Source organism: Lissotriton helveticus, chromosome 8 (genome assembly GCF_964261635.1).
Source record: "Lissotriton helveticus chromosome 8, aLisHel1.1, whole genome shotgun sequence".
In the NCBI taxonomy this organism is placed as follows: domain Eukaryota; kingdom Metazoa; phylum Chordata; class Amphibia; order Caudata; family Salamandridae; genus Lissotriton; species Lissotriton helveticus.
This window is the reverse complement of record NC_136069.1, coordinates 879,964,326-879,986,634: the sequence shown is the minus strand read 5'-3', so window position 1 is coordinate 879,986,634 and position 22,309 is coordinate 879,964,326.

Below are 22,309 nucleotides of genomic sequence, written 5' to 3'. Positions count from 1 at the left end.
TCCTCTAAGGGTTCGCAAATGCCTCCCCTGTACACATTCCACTTGGACCAAACCCTGTTCCACTTCCCCGGGCAGGCCCTGTTAGAGTATACCGCACGCTCCGTCACCATGACCCTGTCCATGTTAATACCCCATTGTGTCGCCGTAGGTGTGTCAGCCGCGCCCCACTTCTGCGCTATGTCCCGCTTGGCTACCGTGAACCCCACTGTAACCCACGTTTGGTCCTGCCTGGAGACATCTGTCTGTTCCCATATGTTCAGGAGGCACCGCCTCGGATCAGGCAGCAGTGAAATCTCTAATGCCTGTGAGATCGTCCGCAGTACCTGTCTCCAGAATTCCTGGACATGCGGGCAATCCCACACAGTATGGAAAAAGGTTCCCTCCTCCCCGCATCCACGAAGGCAGAAAGGGTGTTGCGTTCTGCCAATGCGATGGAGCATGGTTCGAGTGTAGTAGACCCTGTGTAGGACTTTTAATTGCACAAGTCTCAGTCGAGCAGAGATACCCACCTCCCTAGGCGATGCAATCGCCGAGTTCCATTCATGTTCGTCCATCTCCCCTATTTCGTCTTCCCAGTGGTCCTTGAGTTTAATCAGTGGGTCTGGTAGGTTATTAAGTAGCTTACGGTATATTAGGGAGGTTGCCTTCTCAACCATGCATTCAGTGAGGAGCCGGTCTTCAAGTGGGGATGCCTCCGGCAATGCACTGTCGGGGGGAATGACCGCCAGCAGTGCATGTCTGATCTGGATATATCTGTACAACTCCCTCTCCCCAAGATCAAACAACTCCCGCAACCTGTCAAAGGTGAGCACCGCCCCTCCCTCCCAAAGGTCCCCAACTGTAGATATGCCTATTGTGTCCCACTGGGAGAAGCCCCTGCTGGTTCGCAGAGTGCCAAAGACCTTGGAGTCCCAAAGCGGTGTGAGTTTCGTAATTCGCCCCTTCCAGCCCAATGCTGCGGTTGCCTTATGCCACAGTACCGTGGTTAGTCTGGTAGGTCCCTCCAATTTATGTGCCTTAGTGCGGTCATATAGTGGGGCCAGGAGGCTGGTCAAACCCAGTTGCGCCCTGTCTGCCTGGAATGCAGGCTCAGACTGTGGGGCGTGCAACCAGCAGTTGATGGGTTTGAGCTGTGCCGCCCAGTAGTACAACGTTAAGTTGGGGAGTGCTATCCCGCCGTCATACCACCCTCTGTGCAGTTTAGCTTGCGCGATACGCGGCGGGAGGTTGCCCCACAGCAAGGTGGACACCAGCGCCGCCACCCGTTGAAAGAACTTAGGGGTCACGGGGTATGGAGTGTTTTCGAGTGTATACAGGAAGCGGGGTAAAGACTTCATTTTATATAGGGCCGCTCTCCCCAGCAGCGTGAGGGGTAGCCCCGCCCAGAATTTTACATCCTGCTTCAGTCGCTCAACTTGGGGTGTCAAGTTTTTGGCCATGAATTCCGCCGGGTCCCCAGTGACATGGATGCCCAAGTACTTGAAGGAGGAACCCGCAAGCCTCAAAGGGCAGTCTGCGGTCAGCGCCGGAGCCGGTCCCCTCAGGACAAACAGCTCCGATTTGGCCCAGTTGATTGTGTAGCCTGAGATTTTCCCATGGCCATCACATAGCCGAAGAAGGGCCGGGACTCCCTGTTCCGGGTCAGTGAGATAGACCAGCATGTCGTCCGCGTAGAGGGATATTCGGTCCTCCCAGCCCCCCGCCCAGCTAATCCCCTTCAACAGTGGTGAGGTCCGTATCATGTTGGCCAAGGGCTCCAGCGAAATTGCGAACAGCAGCGGAGAGAGTGGGCATCCCTGACGAGTGCCCCTCCCCAAAGGGAACGTGCGAGAGATATGACCGTTGGCCACCACTTGTGCGGTTGGGACGGCGTATAACAGTTTCACCCAGGCTATAATCTTGGGGCCGAACCCCATACGGGACAGGACCTCGAACAGGTAGTTCCACTCCACCAGGTCAAAGGCCATCCTGGCATCAAGGGCCAGTACAACCGCCGGCGACATGAGCGCCCCCGCCCCTGCCAATGCCCCATGTAGTCGGCGCAAATTCAGGGCCGTGTTCCTGTGTGGCATGAATCCGGACTGATCCGGGTGTATAAGATCGGCCAGATGTGGCATAATCCTAGACGCTATGAGTTTGGCAAGGATTTTAACTTCTGCATTAAGCAGAGAAATGGGGCGATAGGAGGCGCAATCCTCTGGCGGTTTCCCGGGTTTGGGGATAGCTACAATAGTGGCCAGTCTTTGGTCAGATGGGAGTCTCCCCTTTTCCAGACATTCCGAGTACATTGTTAAGAGATGGGTACTTAGTAATTCGGGTGTCGCTTGGTACCATTCAACAGGGATGCCATTGGGGCCAAGTGCTTTCCCGGGGTTCAAAGCGTTAATCGCCAGCTGTATCTCCTCCGCCGTAACCTCTGCCTCCAGGTCCACTGAGGCCTCTGCCGACAGCATCTTGATCTCTATCCCCTCCAGTGCTTCTGCGGCCATGGCGGAGGTCACCACTCGCTCAGGGGTGTACACCTCCTCGAAGTGGGACGCCAGCGCCTCCACTATGAGTTCGGGGCTAGTGTGCACCACCCCCCGACCATCCCTCACTTGCTGGATGCCCCTAGAGCCGCCGTCACGTGTGTCGAGCCAGGCCAGCAGCCTACCCGCCTTGTCACCTACCTCATAAACCCTATTCTGGGTGTCAGCAATGTGGCCCTTCACCTGAGTCCTCAGATGATCAGTGTAGAGTTGTTGCTGGACGTTGAGTGCGTGTGTCATGCTCGGTGTGGGCTGCCGTTCGTGTGCCAATGTGAGTTCTCGTAGGCCTAATTCTAAGTCAGCGAGCTCCAGGGCTTTATCTTTCCTGTGACCCGCAATTGAGGCTACCGCTTGTCCCCTAAATACCGTCTTGTACGCCTCCCACAGTACCTCCGACGAACTCACGGAGTTGACATTCTCGGTGAAATATTGTGTTGTCGCCGTCTTAAGGGCCTTACGGACCCTGGGGAGCTTTAAGTACGCAGCGTGTATTGGGAATATCCGCCTGCGCACCTTCTCGTGAGTGGACATCTCCAGGGTGATCGGGGAGTGGTCAGAGACACCCCTAGGGTGTATGTCTATGGTGTCAATGTGATGGGAGCTGGCGCCCAGGGCAAGGAAATGGTCTATTCTCGAAAGGCTGCCATGAACAGCGGAGTGAAAAGTGAACTGCCGGGACTGGGGGAGGGAGCTTCTCCATATGTCAAGGAGACCCATGGCAGACATGAAGCGCTGGAAGTGTGAGGAATTGCCAGCGGGGCCGTCCGCCGGGAACCGGTCTAGCCGTGCGTCCAGGATGCCGTTGAAGTCTCCCCCTAGAATTACCTCCCCCTCGGGAAGGGCCAATAAGAATTCAGCTAATTTCGGGAGTTGTACCGAGTGGAGTGCAGGGGGAACGTATACCGACACTAGATTAATGAGTCTACCTTCCCATTGTCCCTGTACGGTGGCGAAGCAACCCTGATCATCAGTTTTAGTCTGTAGTGGGATAAACTGTGAGGATTTCAGTAGTAAGATACCGGTGCCCCTGGACCCGGACGAAAATTCCGAATGTACCAGCATTTTGTACCCTTTCCGATCCATGGCTCTGGTTGCCCCACCCATTAAATGCGTCTCCTGCAACATCGCTAAAGCGGGCTTCAGCCGTTTAAGTGTGAGCAACACCAGTCCCCGCTTGATCTTATCCCCCAGCCCCCGTACATTCCAAGTCATCAATTTTAACGGGGATCCCCGGGAATCCGGGTCTACGTCCCCCCGTCTAGAAGAAGGGTCATTCGCCATATACGCGCAGTAATGTCATTAAGTTGTGCAATGCGCAGTCGTACCTCGCAGCCCCCACCTCCCCGCTTCAACCAACGTTCCGAAATGGCACATGAGTGGTGGGTCACAGTACTCGGACATAGATATGTGTTCCATACAACTACAAAACATTCCCCCCTCCCTGCCCCCCTGCCTAACGGACTTCCAACTGCCCGCCCCCCCAACTTAGCAGAGTGCTTATTCCCTCCCAAAACCAGTGTACTTGCGTGTAAGGGGGAGAGTGTCTCCCCCGGCAGGCGGCATCCCTGCGTACTCTCAGGACAAAGCAGGCCAGCGTCCAGTTGCAGCTATAAAGCAATAGATCCTAGATGAAGAGCCAGATAGCCCCATTGGCTCATTCCAAGCGATCGTTCCCTTCGTTCGCCACGAGGTCTCGGGTCGGGGACCTCTCCGTACCCCCTCTTCCCGAAGTTTGTGATCCTGTCCGGCTGTCTGCTCGGTGGGTCGTATTGTGCCTGTTGGACTTCCGGTTATTGCTCACAGTGTGCCAGCCCTCCAGCCAGTCCCTGGCCACATCAGGGGAGTCGAAAAACCAGACCTTTTTGTCAGCTACCACACGGAGCCTGGCCGGGAAGAGCATAGAGTAGGGCAGTTCCTTCTCGCAGAGCGTTCTCTTCACTTCGTGGAAAGTCCTGCGTCTCCGGGACACCTCAGCCGTGTAATCTGGGAAGAATGACACTTTAGAGTTTTGGATCTGAATCGCCGGCGCCACCCTAGCCGCTTGCAGAATGGCGTCGCGGTCTCTAAAATTGAAGAGTCTCGCCAAGATCGGTCTCGGGGGACCCCCGGTTTTCGGTTTTCCCCCCGGTTTCTTTTAAATAATTTGATTCATTTTTTGTCTACAATCTTTACAACGGTGTGTTCTTGTTGTTGTTATCATTAGGTTTGCTCTCTGTTTATGATTCATCCCTACCACCATTTAAAAATTCTATCTAAAAGTATTAAGAACAAGAAGTGTATGTAATCCGGGTCTCCTTATCAATCATCATCATGCATGCATTCCTTTTTCTCCCTTAACATATTGGATATGGTAGTCTTCAAAGATTGTCATTTGTTTGTCCATTCGTACTGTTTTTCACTGTCAAACCTTTCCCCAAACCCCCTTCCCATCCATTCAACAAACCCTAACTCTCTTCCCCCGGGCTGTGTGACTTATTGAGGTGTGGCTAAATTAAATGTACACCAATAATTAATCACACTCTTGCTGGGGCGGATGTGGCGAAAGCAACAGTACTTCAATTTCAAGGCAGAACAACGATCTTCTTCTGCTTGCCCACCCATGAGCAGTATATTTTAGAGGTGATTTTTATTTAACAAAGGAACATATACCTCAGCATTGAATGGATTTGTTGTCATTCCTCATACACAGTTCTAACTGTTATGCTATAGGCCTAGTCAAGAGACTCGACACAACTATAGTTTGTAACTCTGTCTAGTAGGCTATCCCCTCCACTATTATGTTTTGTTGTAAAATATTTTAGCATATTATTGTTGCTCGGTAAGTTCTGTACTGTACTTCATTCTACTACTCCTCAAACAGTCTCTCAAAGGCAACTGACTGAGTGTCTCATTTTCTTTTTTTGCAAATGCTGCTGCCCTGCCAGTGTCTACTACTACAACTATACTACCAGTCTACCACCACCACCCCAATCATCGCATGTTAGAAAAAGGAAACCATCTTCACCATGCAGCCATCGCTGTGCCTAAGTTATACATCAAGCAAAGGTAAGAGAAGTTTGGGGGAGGCATAATTAATAAGGGACATGCTTTCAATTCATTCAAAAATCCCTTTGAGTCCAGATAATGCATAGACTAGAATAGAGAGATTGAAAGTACTAGTAGGACAACTCAATCAGTGAGGGGTGTCGCATCTATCTGTTTGTGTCTTACACAGTCAGCCAATTATTTAAATTAAGCACTGGCTATGGGCGGACCTGCACCAGCAAGGAAAGAGTGTGATGTAAAACAGTAACCCCACCTACAAAACATTAACAACATTGCATGTAAAGTAGAAATATAGATTTAATGTACCCCAACAAAAATAAACTATGTGAAACCCACAAAAGCTGACCCACTCCCCTCCCTAACCCCAACCAATGTCCGTAAGAAAGTCCGATGAACTGTCCAAAACCCCAACGCCCAATTCCCACCCAACAAAACAAGAATCAAAAAAGGGGCAGAAGACAAGGAGTCTATGATGTGTGGCAGGATTGGAGGACGACACACATTTGCTCCTCAAGAGGTACGATGCGGCGCTTGAGAGCGCGGCAGTTGTAACCACAGTGGGCACCAGAGATGGTAAGGCGGCGGCGGGCGGCCGCTTGGCGGTGGTGCCGTACCGCTGGAGGGCTGTGGCTGGGGCCCGGGGCACTGGAGGAGGCTCCAAGTGCTGCAGTCTCCTCCTCCTCCTCTGCCAAGACCACCAGCCACCGATATTCGCGCTGGATTGCCTCCAGATTGCGGCACTGTGCCATGGCGGCCAACTCCTTCCGATCAACTTTGGAAGGAGTAGCTGTATATCGAAAAGAAAAAACAAGACAATTGTAAAATATACTCTTAGAAAAACAGTAAGACAAGTTAATTATACACATAGTGGCATGGTAGCACTATAAAGCACAGTACATAAAATTTGTCGTATGTATGTACTATCTATCCTCCAACTCCCTTGGGCTTTAACATTTGCAGGATTTTTTTCAGGCATTCAACCAACCATGCATCAGATTCTTTACTATCAGTCACCTTTGCAATTTGCATGCTTGCATCACACGTATCCCTCTGTCTGTCTGTCAGTCATAAATATTAAATCTTGCCGGTCCTTCTTCCTTCCACCCGTCTTTCACTTTTTAGTTGACCCCCAGGTGATCTGATCTGACTTTTAGTCTTCTCCATAAAACTTTCAAAGCAGAGTTGAAATCACAGATAGATGAGGTCATTGGTTACTCTATTCTCCCGCCCCATGCCAATTAAAGGGTGTCTTCACTCTTCAAACATTCACAACAACTCTCACTTACTTAGGACATCATTAGGATGGCGGGCAGACTTTGTCCGCCCGCCATCCGATTCCTCACGCTAAAAAGGGACCGCCTGCCATAAGGGCGGGAGTCCCGTGGGGACAATTAGGAAGGATGCGCCCGCCACAGTGGTGGGTGCATCCCGTATTTGTAACATTGTGGCGGGCGGTGCCGAAAGCACCGCCCGCTGCAATGCTAAAAATACATGTTGTGCTTTTCCAAGCACAACGTGACAGGCCCCGTGCGGAGCCTGCCACGTTGTGCTTTGAAAGGCAGGGGGGTACCATAGCAGAGGTACCCTCCATGGGGGCCCGCAACGGGCACCCCAAGCATACTCCGCATGCCTTTCTGTGGCGGTAATGCCGCCACAGAAAGGCATTACAAAATGCAGATTATATGGCTGGCGGTTTGTTTCAGACACAGCCACCATATTGAACCCTTTTCCGCACAGTCGACATGTCGACTGTGCAGAAAATCGGTGGACGGTTTAGATCCGCAGTGGACTCCCCAGCCATTGTAATATGGGATAGCGGGAGGTTTGCCCTTGCGGGGTCGGCGGAGACTACCGCAGGCCCGGCGGGGGCAATCTGCCCGCCGTCCTAATGGCCGGGGCCCTAAAAGTCTTAACAGTACAGTATACATAGAGTACACCCTTGCAGTGAGTGTAATGTCAATAGTGAAGGATTATGAATCTAAACTTACCGCCGGCTGCCACTGGCATTTCTCCTACCGCTCCATCAGTATCGGCAACTGCCGCATTCTCCCCCTCCGCGTTGCCTTCACCACCGCTGGCCCCGGCAATGGTGGTTGGTAGTGCGCCTAGAAAGCATTACAGATTTTTTAGGTGTCGCATACACCTCTCCCTATTGGTCAGTAGCAAGATTGAAAAATGAGTTAATAGTATACAACATACACCACTAGTACAAATCAGGAAGTAGTAGAGTAGACACTAGCAGTTATATATGGTCCCTAGGGTCATTCTAACCTTTGCTTAGCCGGAGCCATGCAACAATTTTACCTTTGCGTCTTTTATTTTTTGTACATGTGACGTTACCTTGCAGCTTGTTGTATAAGACACCTTTGAGACCACATGACCTCATTCTGCTACTGTCTAAGCGCTGCATAGTAGTGGTCAACCAAAACATTAACAAGCCACTTTTTTATGAAGGTCTGGTATCCTGTTAGTCCATATTGCTTATCCATAAATGCTACACTTTTTGGCATGCCTGAGAAATGCTTGCAATATACTAACGCGCACCATTTCATTTTTCGCATTACAGACGGAAGATTCCCTTCTACGAACCAGAGCTTTGCATAGCTTATGATGCATCAACTACCAGTACTAGGTTCTCCTAAGGTGAGGGGTGGGGTACCCAGAAGAATTCCCTCAGATCTTCATTCATACATTTATAAACTTTATTCCTACTTAGGGGATGGTGTTGCTTCCAACTATGTTCAGTTATCATGACTTATTTACCAACTGTAAGTAAGTGTAACAATGTTTTTATTGCTTTAATGTTATTGATTCTTCCTGCTGGTGCTGCATTATAGAATAACGTACAGAGCTTGTCAATTAAAAATAAAAATGTTGAACTTACATAGACTTGGTGTTATTTGGTGTGGACTTACACGAGTAAGCGAGCGAAAGGAAGGGTGTGCATGTGCATTGTTTCCTTGACTGAGAGGTTGGGTGTGTTATGTTCTGAGTTGTCTACTTGTTGGGTATCTTGGGGGGCAGATTCGGAGAGCTAATAGTTATGACAAGACACTACTATAACTAGTCGGGCAGGGGATTGTGGTGGGTTCTGAACTTCAGATTGAGGTGTGTAAGGAAGGTCCAACCTCCCATCACCAACATCCTATTTTATTGTGCAAAGGTCTGTATGTGAAAAATCCCTACAACAGTAGTAGTAGTATGTCCTATCATATCAAAATAGTAATAAATCTGGTTGGGCATTTGTTGGTGTGAATTGTTAAAGCCTCAAGATTAACAAAGATTCAAGATCAATAAGACTAGAAGTAGTACAAGAGGTTGACCCAAAGGACTGGACTCAATGGCTAGAGCTACTGGTGAATCTTACTTTTATTTACAACCTTTTAAATGAAGAGTGGCCAACTGGGCAAGCTTAGCTACTACAGTACAGACAGACTAATAGTAGTAGTAGTAGTAGTAGAGAGTCATCATAGCAGAGGCAGGGATAACAAGATTTTCAAAACAGTACAGATCGAAGGATAATTGTTGGTAACAAATAGCATTCAGAAACGGAAACAATAGTTCGGGAAAAATATGGTGCAGTAAAAGCTATGGAATAAGAATTATTATTAAAAACAAGAAGACTTACTAGGGCCAGCAGAGGAGCCCTCATTGGTGTCCTCCTGGTGTTCTCCCGCCGACTGTGTCCTCCCTGGCTGCCTGCCCCTAGGTGCTGAACAGGAAAGATATAAGAAAGAGACAAACATTGATGGATGGTGTCAAACAAATAAAATATTTTTAAAGAACGGTAAAAAAACACTTATTTAAGCAACAATTGCAATATCTAAATTGACCGATCCCATCTGGTCAACAAGTAGTATCGGGGGATTCGCGGATCGACTACTTACTATTTATCAACACTAATCCAGTCTTTCATTCTGACTCCACAATACTAACTAAGCTTAAATACGACGTACCACCTGACCTAGCCCACCTATTCCAGGCGTGCCAATTGTACATTAAGTATGAATTTCCACTTCTTTTAGTCCTCAACAATGCATATGGTCTAATGGAGGACACATGACTACATTTTTGTATGCACAAAACTTTTGGTTGATTGATTGATGCTGATGTTCTGCTAGTGCTAAGCCTATTACCACCACTCATTGAACAAACTAGAAAAGGTTCTAATAAAGACCGGGGTACTAGCAGCACTTGACGTAACTGAGGGGGCATCACGCATACTACTAAAAAATTACAAACTCATACAAAGTAACTAAACCTAAGTATCAATCCGCCCCTATCTGTTAGTGACAGGACAAAGTAAGGACTAGAGTCACTATAGGATTACGTAACATAATTTCTCTAAAATAAACTCCTACATAATCAAGCTAAGCGAGCACAAATGCAAACATTCAAACAAGTAAGATTAGTAGTAGTAGTGCAGAGGAGCACCTGTGTCATAACAATCACAGAAGACATTTAAACGTAATTCACCTGGAATGTAACCAGCAACATTCTAGCTGGTTGGAAGAAAAAAAAGATATTCGTAATATAACACAGAGCATAGGAACAGACACAAAGTAGTAATAATTAAATAGTTACTCACCAAGACCCGGGACCTCCACTCCTAGCAGGTCCAGCAGATCCTGCTCACGGTCCAGGATGTCGGACCACCGGTGCGTCAACTGCACCTGGGTGTGCCGGACCCCAGAGCAGCGGAACACTGCCCGGCGCACCTTCTCCCACCACTGTCGATGCTCCTGGAGCCCATACCCAGACCCAGGCCTGCCACCTGCAGTTAGGGTTGAGGGGAAGTGGCGCTGCACAAAGAAAATTAGTGCAGCCAACTCCACCTCCCCAAATAAGGCCCGTGCCTGCACCCCTTGTAGGTGCCTTCTTCCGCAAGGAAGGCAGTCGGGCTATGGCTGCGGCGAGCCCTACCCTTCGACATGGTTCTGGGGAGAGTGAGATGGGGTGGCAATAAATTAAAAAAGTAAGTAAAGGAAATGAAAATAGCAGGCAATATATAAAGAGTGAAAAGTAGCTGAAAATTAGACAAAAACCCAAAATATAGAAGCAGAAAAATAGTATGAATAATAAAGATCAAAAAAAAGTTTTGAGAAAGTAAGGATTGAAAAGATAAAGGGAGGATTCAAAAGCAGGCCCCAGAACCATATCATAGAGTGAAAAACAAGATGGCCGTGCCCATTGCGACCATGTGCCCAAGTTCGGGCAATATTTTCTCCCCGAGCACGCAAAAAGCGGTGCAAACATGTAAAAGCGTTCCCGAACAGAAAAAACCTAACGCGAACGGGCGTGAGCATGCATTGCGTGACCCGGAACAGGAAGTAAGCAGCGCGAGCGGGACAAGCGGACAAGTGAAAACAAGATGGCCGCGCCCATGGGCGAATTCATGGGTAAGTTAGCGAGACATTTTTCAGCGCGATCACGCAGAAAATACCGCGAACGAGCGGGAGAAAAACTTCTGCGTCTTCGCGATATTTCTGTGTGTTTATCGGAGATCTTTAACATTTTCGCGATAGTCTGCGAAAGTGAATTTAGCAAATTCCACCCACACCTACACTCTACTCCACTCTTCAACACTCTATGCAACTCCCCCTATGCCGTTCCACTCCACTTAAAAAAAACTCAACTCAACAACAGTCTACGACACTCCATTCTACCATACTGTGCCACACTCTACTAGGGGTGGGTGAAACTCGCAGAATTTGACTCTGTGGAATTCCATGGAGTTGTTAAAAACTTAGCGGGATTCTTCAGAGTTCTCCCAAAGGGAAGAAATAGGATTGTTGTGCTGCTCATACTGTGATTTAGCTCCAGGAGCATGTTCTGTGCTGGAAAATCTGAGCAAATGGTCCCACGTTGTGCATCAGAGGCTGCAGCAACTCAAGCTGATTGGGGACAGCGGTTGGGAGCCTCAAGACCCCCAAAGTCCCTGCCAACTCCCCACCTCCTGCAGGAGCTGCCATTGCTTTCAGACATTGGAGAGGTGTGGCTCACTGGTTAGAGGCGGCAGACCTGTAAGCAGAGAATGGCCCGGGACCAGGGTTCAATTCCCGACGCGGCAGGGTCTTGGACCAGGGTCAACTGGACTCGATAATTCTCGCTTCGGTGCCTACTCTAACCAGGGAACACACTCGGTAACTCTGGGCATTAAGCTTGCCTCATCTCTACAACGGCCCCCCACAGACGCCAGGGATGCCTGGTTTCACCCTGGAGATACCCAGAAAGGGACCATCTCACAGGGAAAACCAGGACGGGTTCCCCAGCGGTCTACAGCGCCAGGACACTTGGGTAGAGTAACAGTGCGCTTTACAAGTATCCCACATTTACATTTACATAGGGAGCTGCTGGAGAGGCAGCTCCCTCTGTATGAAAGCTGCTTCTCTTCCAGCAAGCGAAAGCATTTTCAGTGCTCTTGCTTACTGGCAGTGGAGTGTTTGCTGTGAACTGCTCACACCAAGCCACAGCAAATAGTTGGACAAATAGATGGGCATCCTGTGACATAGCAGTAGCCGGCATTGGGGGGTAGCGGTCCCCAGGGCCATTATTGGCTGCAGAAGGGGGCCACACAGAACCCCATCCCTTTTAAAAAATGGATTTGGGCCCTGGGGAGGTGGTGGTCCCCTGGCCCTGGGGTGTCCCTGAGGCCCCCCACATTACAAAAGTAAACAGCCCCTGGTAGGTGGTTGTCCCCATGACACAGGGCTTCCAAGAGGCCCCCGATATCTTTTTAATTAGCACCGGGGAGGAGGCACGGCCCAGGGGCTGCTGGGCCTCCCGCATTTTGTTGATAATTAGCCCTTGGGAGGTGGTATCTCCCGAGCACGTGGGGGGGGTTTGTGAGACCCCCATCACTTATAAATAATCCCAGGGGAGTTAGTGGCTCCTGGGACATGGTGGAGTCCACAGGATCCCCCATTATATTTCAATATTAATGGTCACATGCCTCATGGACCTGACCACCCAGGGGCTAAACAATAGAAAAGCACAGGAGCTCGCATTTCTCTTTTTAAAAACTTTTTGTTGAGAGCCGTAGCTCTAGCATGACTCCCAGCAATTTTATTTGTAATACTTTTTTTTTGCTCTGGCAGAGAACCTTGTGGACCCTTGCCCCCCCCGAGATGTCTAGGTTGTCAGGGTATTCATACCCTGCCCCCTCCTCTTTTTTATGTTTTATTTTAGGGCTCAAGCTAAGTCCCAAGGTGGCTGCCAACACTTCCTGGTTTGAAGTGTTGGTAGTCAAATAAATTTGAGCACGGGGACTGTCGGATCAGCCGAGGATCCTCGACCCTATATATACAAATTGGGATTTTCATTAATATATTCAAAACTACTGAATAGATTTGAGCCAATTTACAAAAGGGGGCTTTCTGGACCAACAGCTACTTTTCTGTCAAAGTTGTTGTAATTCCATTCAGTAGTTTGGGCTGTAGTTGTGTCTAAAGTTCCTATGGGAATTAACATGAGAAATGCATGTTTTTTTAAGGCTCCCTTTTTCCTCTGTCCTTGCTTGACTGATCACTCTAAAACTTTCCATGTGCATCAAGAATCCCTGGCCCTGTTTTGGAAAATGTTGTGCAGATTCTGAAATGATGCCAATGATATAAGCAGGTCAAAAAATGCTTTTCCTGTGGAAACTAGGTCCTAACTATAATTAACTACTTGCAACCGCCAGTAGGTAATATATATCTATATAACCTATTGGTGGTTGCCTGTAGTTAGTTATAGTTAGGACCATGTTTCTATTGAAAAAAATCATGTTTTGACTTGTCTATATCTCTGGGGCCTTTTGACTACTCTTCGCAAAATATTCTGAATAAAGTGCCATAGTGAGTCTTGTTAATTATGAAATGTTTCAAGGAGCACCATCAATCGCGTGCCGAAATAAAGGGAGGGGTAAACAAAATATGAATTCCCATATAAATTCCCTTAGAAGCTTTGTGCACGACTACAGCGCAAACCACTGAAAGGCAATGCATCATATTTGGCAGGAAGGTACATTTTGGTTTGCAGATCACACTTTCAGTTCTCCGGTTATTGAGAAATTTAAGGGGAAGCAAATTAGGATATCTGGGCGGAGCCTAAGCACAGATCTTATGGTGAGATCTGATTGACTTCCAACACTTCTACCAGGAACTGTTGGCAGCCATGTTGGGACTTGACTTCAGCTTCAGCTTTTTTTTAAAACTGTTTTGCTGCAAAAATGCAACTGAGCTGCAAATCCACAGAACAAATTACAAAAAAGAACAATTGTGGGTGCCTACGCTTGTTTTGAATACAGCCCGTGGATGGGTCAGGTCCCTAGGGCATTTCTTTAAAATAGAAGGGGGTGCACGGCCCCCCTCCTATGGCTCATTGAGCCCAGAGGACCACAACTTCTCAGTGGCTTTATTCATAAAAAGAAGGGGGGTGCAAAGGCCACCTACATGGGCTTTGCAAGCCCCAGAGACTACCACCTCCCGGGGGCTAAAGAAAGAATAATAGGGAGGCTGTACGGAGCCCCCTTCCCGAGTACCGGTGATCATCACCTTCCCGGGGATAAATAACACTCCCAAGTAAGTCCCCCACAGCTGGAATGCTCAGACCTCGTCAGAGGCCGCACCCCCTTTCTCAACCACTCTGCAAATGCACCTCCTGGTGCACTACTGGTAGAAGGATGAAGTCCCCTTGCCTGCCAAATGTATTTGGGGCCAAGAATCCCTATTGTTGCCACAAGTAAGTTCCCCACAGCAGGATTGCTGGGACCTCTTCAGAGACCCGCCCCTTTCTTAACCATGCTGCAATTGGCCTTCTGGTGCACTATTGGTTGGGGGATGTAGTTCCTTGCCTTCTGCAGGTTGTTGGGGGCCAAGAACCACTATTGCTGTCATGAGTAAGCCCCCTACAGCGGGATGGCTCAGACCTCATCAGAGGCCCGCCCACCTTCTCAACCACACTGCAAATGGACCTCCTGGAACACTACTCTTGGGGAATAAAGTCTAGGGGTGAGCATGCCAGTAAACTTCGCTCACCAGTGGTTAGCAGAGTTTTTGCCAAACTCTGTGTTCCAAGTGGAGTGCAGAGTGTGAAAACACTGCAAACTCTGCCAGCAGAGCAAAGTTTACCACCCACCCCTATTAGAGACTCACACACCCATTCACAGACCCACTTAGACACTCATATGCCTACTTACAGCCCCACTCATACTCTTTTATACCCACTTATAAACCTACTGAGACACTCAAACTCCTACTGAGACACTCATGCAATCACTCACACACTCAGGGGCATATATACAAGGAGATAGCAGCCCCCAGAAGGTCACTTATAGTGATGTTCTGGTGGTGATTTCCCCTTCTCATTATTTCCAAAGTGACGTTACGCCACTTAACATGGCTTAATGCCTCTTTGTAAATAAGGACCCTTTTCACGCTTCACTTAGAATGAAAGGGGCGTGTAATGGTTGCCGCACTGGGCATTCTGCAGCAGCCCCCATTGCTTTTTGATGCTGCCCCATATATACAAGGATGGGGCAGCGTAAAAAACTATGGCAAAGTAAAACCTGGTCTTAGGATGGCGATACGAGGAGAAATTGTTAATTATTCCTCGTATTTTGCTCTTTCTATGTGTGCTGCATTTTGCAGGACACATAGAAAGAGCAAATCACCTTTAAAGATTGTTTATTTGCAGGGAGGTGTCCTTTCCTGCACATAAACCAATGCCTCTGCAGTGCAGGCACACTTGCAACATGGCGCACATGTGCCTGCGCGGGCGCTAGGCAGCTTTTTTATCACCTGGGCTAGGAAAAATGCAAGGGTGCGCCATATTTTTGCACATAGGGCACATCCCTGCACTAAAATAATGTCAGAATGCGGCATAACCAATTTTAGAGAAACATTGCTCTCCGACATTTTATTCTAAACATCCCCCTGAGTATCTAAGGTTAGGGGTTACAGTTAGGAATTCAATTTTAAAACTTACAAATTCACTTCAAAATCAAAGGTTACAGGGACGTATAGTTAGGAAATAGAATTTTTTTTAAAGTAGAAAGTCACTGAAATAATCAAAGTTACAAAGTTACTGGGACAATATATTATAGTTAGGAAATAGAATTAAAAAAACATTAGAAATTCACTGAAAAAGCCAAAGGTTACTGGGACATCATAGTTAGACTCAGATTTTACTCTTACAAAACCATTGAAAATCAGCAGTCATAGTTTCCTAACTATAACGTATGCCCCCACAATGCACTGCTTATGATCTCACATATTACATCACTCATAGCATGGTTATTGACATCAGTGATGAGATCAATGTTGATATCTCAAATTATATTAATGATGACATAATCCTCAGAACCACTCCTATACCCACTCACACCCCAAACAACCTCCCAGACGCCAACTCACACACCCACACAAACACTCACATACCAATGCACGGACTCATAAAAGTACTTATACAGCCACTCACTTATCCATAGAAACATTCACACATCCACTCACTCCTAGAGCATAATCATACAACTAGTCACGCAGCCATACAACCACTCACACAGCCATACACTCACCCATATAGCTACTGACACACCCAGTTATTCACCTATACCGCCACACACACACTCACTCATTAACCCATACAGCTTCTCAACAGAGCCACTCACTCACCCATACAATCACCCACACACTCGCTCACACACCCACACAAACACTTAAATACCCATTCACCCATTCATATAACCATTCACACAGCCACTTAATAAACCATACAGCCAATCCCACAGATACTCACTCTTCCATACAGCCACTCGCATACCATCTCACTTAACCAAACACTCACTTAAACAGCCATTCACTCACCCATACAGCCACTTACACACCCAGTCACTCACCTATATGGCCATTCATATACCCAGTCACTCACACATACAGTCACTGACACACCCACTCACTCACACATATAGCCAATCATCCAGCCACTCACTCACCCCCATACAGCCACTGACACCCCCTTTCATTCATTGGTACAGCCACTGACATAGCCACTAAGTCACACACATAGCCTTACAGTCACCCACTTTTACACCCATACCGCCACTCACTCACCCACTCACAGACCTGTACACTCACTCAGACACCCACTCACACACAAATACACGGAATCACAAAGCAACTCAGATAAACTATGTTATAAAAGGAATCACTCATTAGTAGCATACAAAGTATACTAATTTAACTTTTGTGTTACCTTAGTGTATACGTTTAACACACAAAAACCTTTAGAAAACACTCACAATCACTGGATATTATCATCAGTGATGTCATCAGTGATGCTATTCGATATATATATATATATATATATATATATCCACCAAAGCACACGCACATCCAACTGCAGCGTGAAAATCGGCCACACCAGCATGTTTTGCAAATCTTTATTTCCAGGCAAGAAGGCATTAGCTCAAGCAGAACAGCATTACGCGTTTCGAGGTTTAGACACCTCTTAGTCATATGCAAAGTCATGGGGGGTAGGATCGTTAGGTATTTCAAACGTAACTCCAACATTGAAGAAGGACTCATGTCTATTTAATTAAAGGGGCAGTCTTTGTCAGCTTTTTAAAAAAAATGCTCAATTGTTAAGGTAGGAGTACCCGTTTCATTCTTTTATTATGCTTAATGCAAGAAGTCTCATTAAGTGTCTTTTGGTTCACCTTAACAGTAATTAGTTTCAAAGTCACACCATTTTCGGACTACAAGGTCCACAATGCCTCTTTCTGGAACCCAGCTTTAATTTCACTTCAATGTAGATATTGGCAAATTGTCCCAAATGTCACTCTCAACCAAATGCGACAGACTTTTATTCAGTATAGTACCTTTTTTTTTAGTTGCATTCGATGTCCCACGTGACGTTTGAGAAAATCACGACCACCCCAGCATTTCACTTTTCCTGACTTGCCTTCACGGAATAAGTTTTCGCTACATGTTGTGCTTCAAGAAAAGTTGTTTTGGCATACCCTGGCTGTTTCACAATTCCACTTCCATGGTGAGGCGGGCCTCTCAGCGTGGCCCATCCATTGAGCCCTTTCAGAGTTTCGTGTTTCAGCCGGCGGGCGCTCCTCACATTTGTTTCACACAAAGGTTCCAGTTTATCTGACAGTTGAAGCGCCACTACCTTGCGAGTCGGGCCGGTAACAGGTGTGTCAGACACCTTAAATATCCACCAAAGCACACGCACATCCAACTGCAGCGTGAAAATCGTCCACACCAGCATGTTTTGCAAATCTTTATTTCCAGGCAAGAAGGCATTAGCTCAAGCAGAACAGCATTACGCGTTTCGAGGTTTAGACACCTCTTAGTCATATGCAAAGTCATGGGGGGTGGGATCGTTAGGTATTTCAAACGTAACTCCAACATTGAAGAAGGACTCATGTCTATTTAATTAAAGAGGCAGTCTTTGTCAGCTTTTTAAAAAAAATGCTCAATTGTTAAGGTAGGAGTACCCGTTTCATTCTTTTATTATGCTTAATGCAAGAAGTCTCATTAAGTGTCTTTTGGTTCACCTTAACAGTAATTAGTTTCAAAGTCACACCATTTTCGGACTACAAGGTCCAAAATGCCTCTTTCTGGAACCCAGCTTTAATTTCACTTCAATGTAGATATTGGCAAATTGTCCCAAATGTCACTCTCAACCAAATGCGACAGACTTTTATTCAGTATAGTACCTTTTTTTTTAGTTGCATTCGATGTCCCACGTGACGTTTGAGAAAATCACGACCACCCCAGCATTTCACTTTTCCTGACTTGCCTTCACGGAATAAGTTTTCGCTACATGTTGTGCTTCAAGAAAAGTTGTTTTGGCATACCCTGGCTGTTTCACAATTCCACTTCCATGGTGAGGCGGGCCTCTCAGCGTGGCCCATCCATTCAGCCCTTTCAGAGTTTCGTGTTTCAGCCGGCGGGCGCTCCTCACATTTGTTTCACACAAAGGTTCCAGTTTATCTGACAGTTGAAGCGCCACTACCTTGCGAGTCGGGGCCGGTAACAGGTGTGTCAGACACCTTAAATATCCACCAAAGCACACGCACATCCAACTGCAGCGTGAAAATCGTCCACACCAGCATGTTTTGCAAATCTTTATTTCCAGGCAAGAAGGCATTAGCTCAAGCAGAACAGCATTACGCGTTTCGAGGTTTAGACACCTCTTAGTCATATGCAAAGTCATGGGGGGTGGGATTGTTAGGTATTTCAAATGTAACTCCAACATTGAAGAAGGACTCATGTCCATTTAATTAAAGAGGCAGTCTTTGTCGGCTTTTTAAAAAAAATGCTCAATTGTTAAGGTAGGAGTACCCGTTTCATTCTTTTCTTATGCTTAATGCAAGAAGTCTCATTAAGTGTCTTTTGGTTCACCTTAACAGTAATTAGTTTCAAAGTCACACCATTTTCGGACTACAAGGTTCACAATGCCTCTTTCTGGAACCCAGCTTTAATTTCACTTCAATGTAGATATTGGCAAATTGTCCCAAATGTCACTCTCAACCAAATGCGACAGACTTTTATGCAGTATAGTACCTTTTTTTTGAGTTGCATTCGATGTCCCACGTGACGTTTGAGAAAATCACGACCACCCCAGCATTTCACTTTTCCTGACTTGCCTTCACGGAATAAGTTTTCGCTACATGTTGTGCTTCAAGAAAAGTTATTTTGGCAAACCCTGGCTGTTTCACAATTCCACTTCGATGGTGAGGCGGGCCTCTCAGCGTGGCCCATCCATTCAGCCCTTTCAGAGTTTCATGTTTCAGCCGGTGGTCGCTCCTCACATTTGTTTCACACAAAGGTTCCAGTTTATCTGACAGTTGAAGCGCCACTACCTTGCGAGTCGGGCCGGTAAGAGGTGTGTCAGACACCTTAAATATCCACCAAAGCACACGCACATCCAACTGCAGCGTGAATATCGGCCACACCAGCATGTTTTGCAAATCTTTATTTCCAGGCAAGAAGGCATTAGCTCAAGCAGAACAGCATTACGCGTTTCGAGGTTTAGACACCTCTTAGTCATATGCAAAGTCATGGGGGGTGGGATCATTAGTTATTTCAAACGTAACTCCAACATTGAAGAAGGACTCATGTCCATTTAATTAAAGAGGCAGTCTTTGTCGGCTTTTTCAAAAAAATGCTCAATTGTTAAGGTAGGAGTACCCGTTTCATTCTTTTATTATGCTTAATGCAAGAAGTCTCATTAAGTGTCTTTTGGTTCACCTTAACAGTAATTAGTTTCAAAGTCACACCATTTTCGGACTACAAGGTCCACAATGCCTCTTTCTGGAACCCAGCTTTAATTTCACTTCAATGTAGATATTGGCAAATTGTCCCAAATATCACTCTCAACCAAATGCGACAGACTTTTATTCAGTATAGTACCTTTTTTTTTGAGTTGCATTCTATGTCCCACGTGACGTTTGAGAAAATCACGACCACCCCAGCATTTCACTTTTCCTGACTTGCCTTCACGGAATAAGTTTTCGCTACATGTTGTGCTTCAAGAAAAGTTCTTTTGGCAAACCCTGGCTTTTTCACAATTCCACTTCCATGGTGAGGCGGGCCTCTCAGCGTGGCCCATCCATTCAGCCCTTTCAGAGTTTCGTGTTTCAGCCGGCGGGCGCTCCTCACATTTGTTTCACACAAAGGTTCCAGTTTATCTGACAGTTGAAGCGCCACTACCTTGCGAGTCGGGGCCGGTAACAGGTATATATATATATATATATATATATATATATATATATATATATATATATATATATATATTACCTACTGCCGGTCGCCAGTAGGTATATATAGTTAGGATTTTTTTCCTATGGGATTTTTGAAAATTCTATGTCGAATAACTTTGGCGTTTGAGGACGGAATTGGCTGAAATGTTCAGGAAAATTGAACATCTTGTTTCTGAGCAGCCCCTGAAAATCTGGGAGGGTTTCGTCAAGGGGGGGCCGAGAAAAAAGGGGTGTCCCAAAATGCGTTTTTCCCATGCAATTTTCCATAGGGCGGTTGGACTCACTTTTAGCTCGAACGGCTGAATGGATTTCCACGAAACTTGGCAAAATTGTAGATATTGTTTGCCCGATGTGCCTTTGCTAGGTCTCAACATATGTGCTCCAGTGGATTTTGATAAATTAACGTTCAAAAAAATATATATATCTGTAACAGCGCTCCGGTTAGCGCCCCGGTTCGCGTACCTGACGCGTAACGGAACTTCGTGAAGCGAAGCTGATTGGCTCTCCGGTGTCTGTCAACATTCTAAACAGTCCGGAGCGGCCGCCATCTTGTCTCTCGGTAGGATCGAGAGACAAGAGGTGAAGAAAAACGAAGGGGTAAATTAATGAAAGGGGGCAAGGTAGACCCCTCCTGACCCTCTAGGATTAATGAGGGGGCTATTAAAGGGTCCCGAGGGGCAAAAAAAAAAAAAAAAAAAACAAGTTTTTTCGCGGTAGAGGCGCTACCCGGTACGCGAACCGGGTAGCTAACCGGTAGCGTAACGGGAGTCCGCCATCTTGTGTTTCGGTCGAATTTAATCACAAGATGGAGGAAAAACAATGTGGGAAATGGGTATAAGGGGGCACGGGAGACGTATCCTGACCCCCTAGGTTTTCTGAGGGTGGCTGAGGAGGCCCATATGTGCGAGAAAAAAAACCCACATTTTTTTCACATTTTCGCGCGGTTAGCGTCCGGTGCGCGAACCGGGTAGCGCTCCGGAAAGCGGAAATCGTGAAAATTATTAAAAAAAAAGTTACATTTAAAATTTGTTTAGAGTGATCATAGTTAGGGTAGCTCTGAGTAGAGCTTTTGGGTCTGTGGTAGATTTAGGTACTTATAAGTAGGTACCAATACATAGTCTTAAATTCAGGATGAAAATTCTGTTCCCCTCATCTGAGAAGTGAACTCCATCTCTTCTGTAGATATCTTGCATGAAGTAACGCAAGTTATTGTTGTAGATGGAGCCCATTCCATGGTCTCTCATGTAAGCTGAAACAGACTTATTTACATGCTTCCTCGATTTCTCAATTTGTGAACAAAATTGGTTGGACCACCTCCATTTCTGTCTTTGGCATATATTTGAATATACCAAGGCAGTTTGAGGAAAAAGTGCCATCAATTGCTCAAAGGTGTCCTTTAAAAGCATTTCCAGACCTACCCCAGTCAAAGTGCCCAAATCATTTCCTCCACAGTGCACTATTAACAGGTCAGGGTTTGGCAAATGCAAAAAGGTTTTCACCAATGGTATCAATTGGTGACATCTCAATCCTCTGTGGCCAATCCAGTTGATTTCCACATTCTGTAAATTGAGGTTGTGTAAATTTCTGTTAACAGCATACCTTTGAGCCCAGTGGATGTAACTATGTCCAATAATCCAGACAGAAAACATGGTGAGAGAATGTTCTGCTGCAGTCAGATGAAGTGTGGGAATGAAATGGCAGTTGAAACAGTAGGAGTTTGTAATGAAAAAAACTGTGGAGTTTCAGTGCTAATGATTCAGTAGCAGTGATTGGTGGATTATGATTGTTGAAAACAGAAAGTTAGGGTGCATGGATGAGTTCTTTGAAAGATGAAATTTTAATGGTTAAGAAAAAATCATTTTAAGAAACAATGCACTGGATACGCAGGTGTACTGAGAGTTCAGAGTTCAATTGAAACATTGTTGTGTGAACTTGTAAACATGAGAGGTCTTTCAGGAGGTAGTTGCTATGGAAAAAAGGC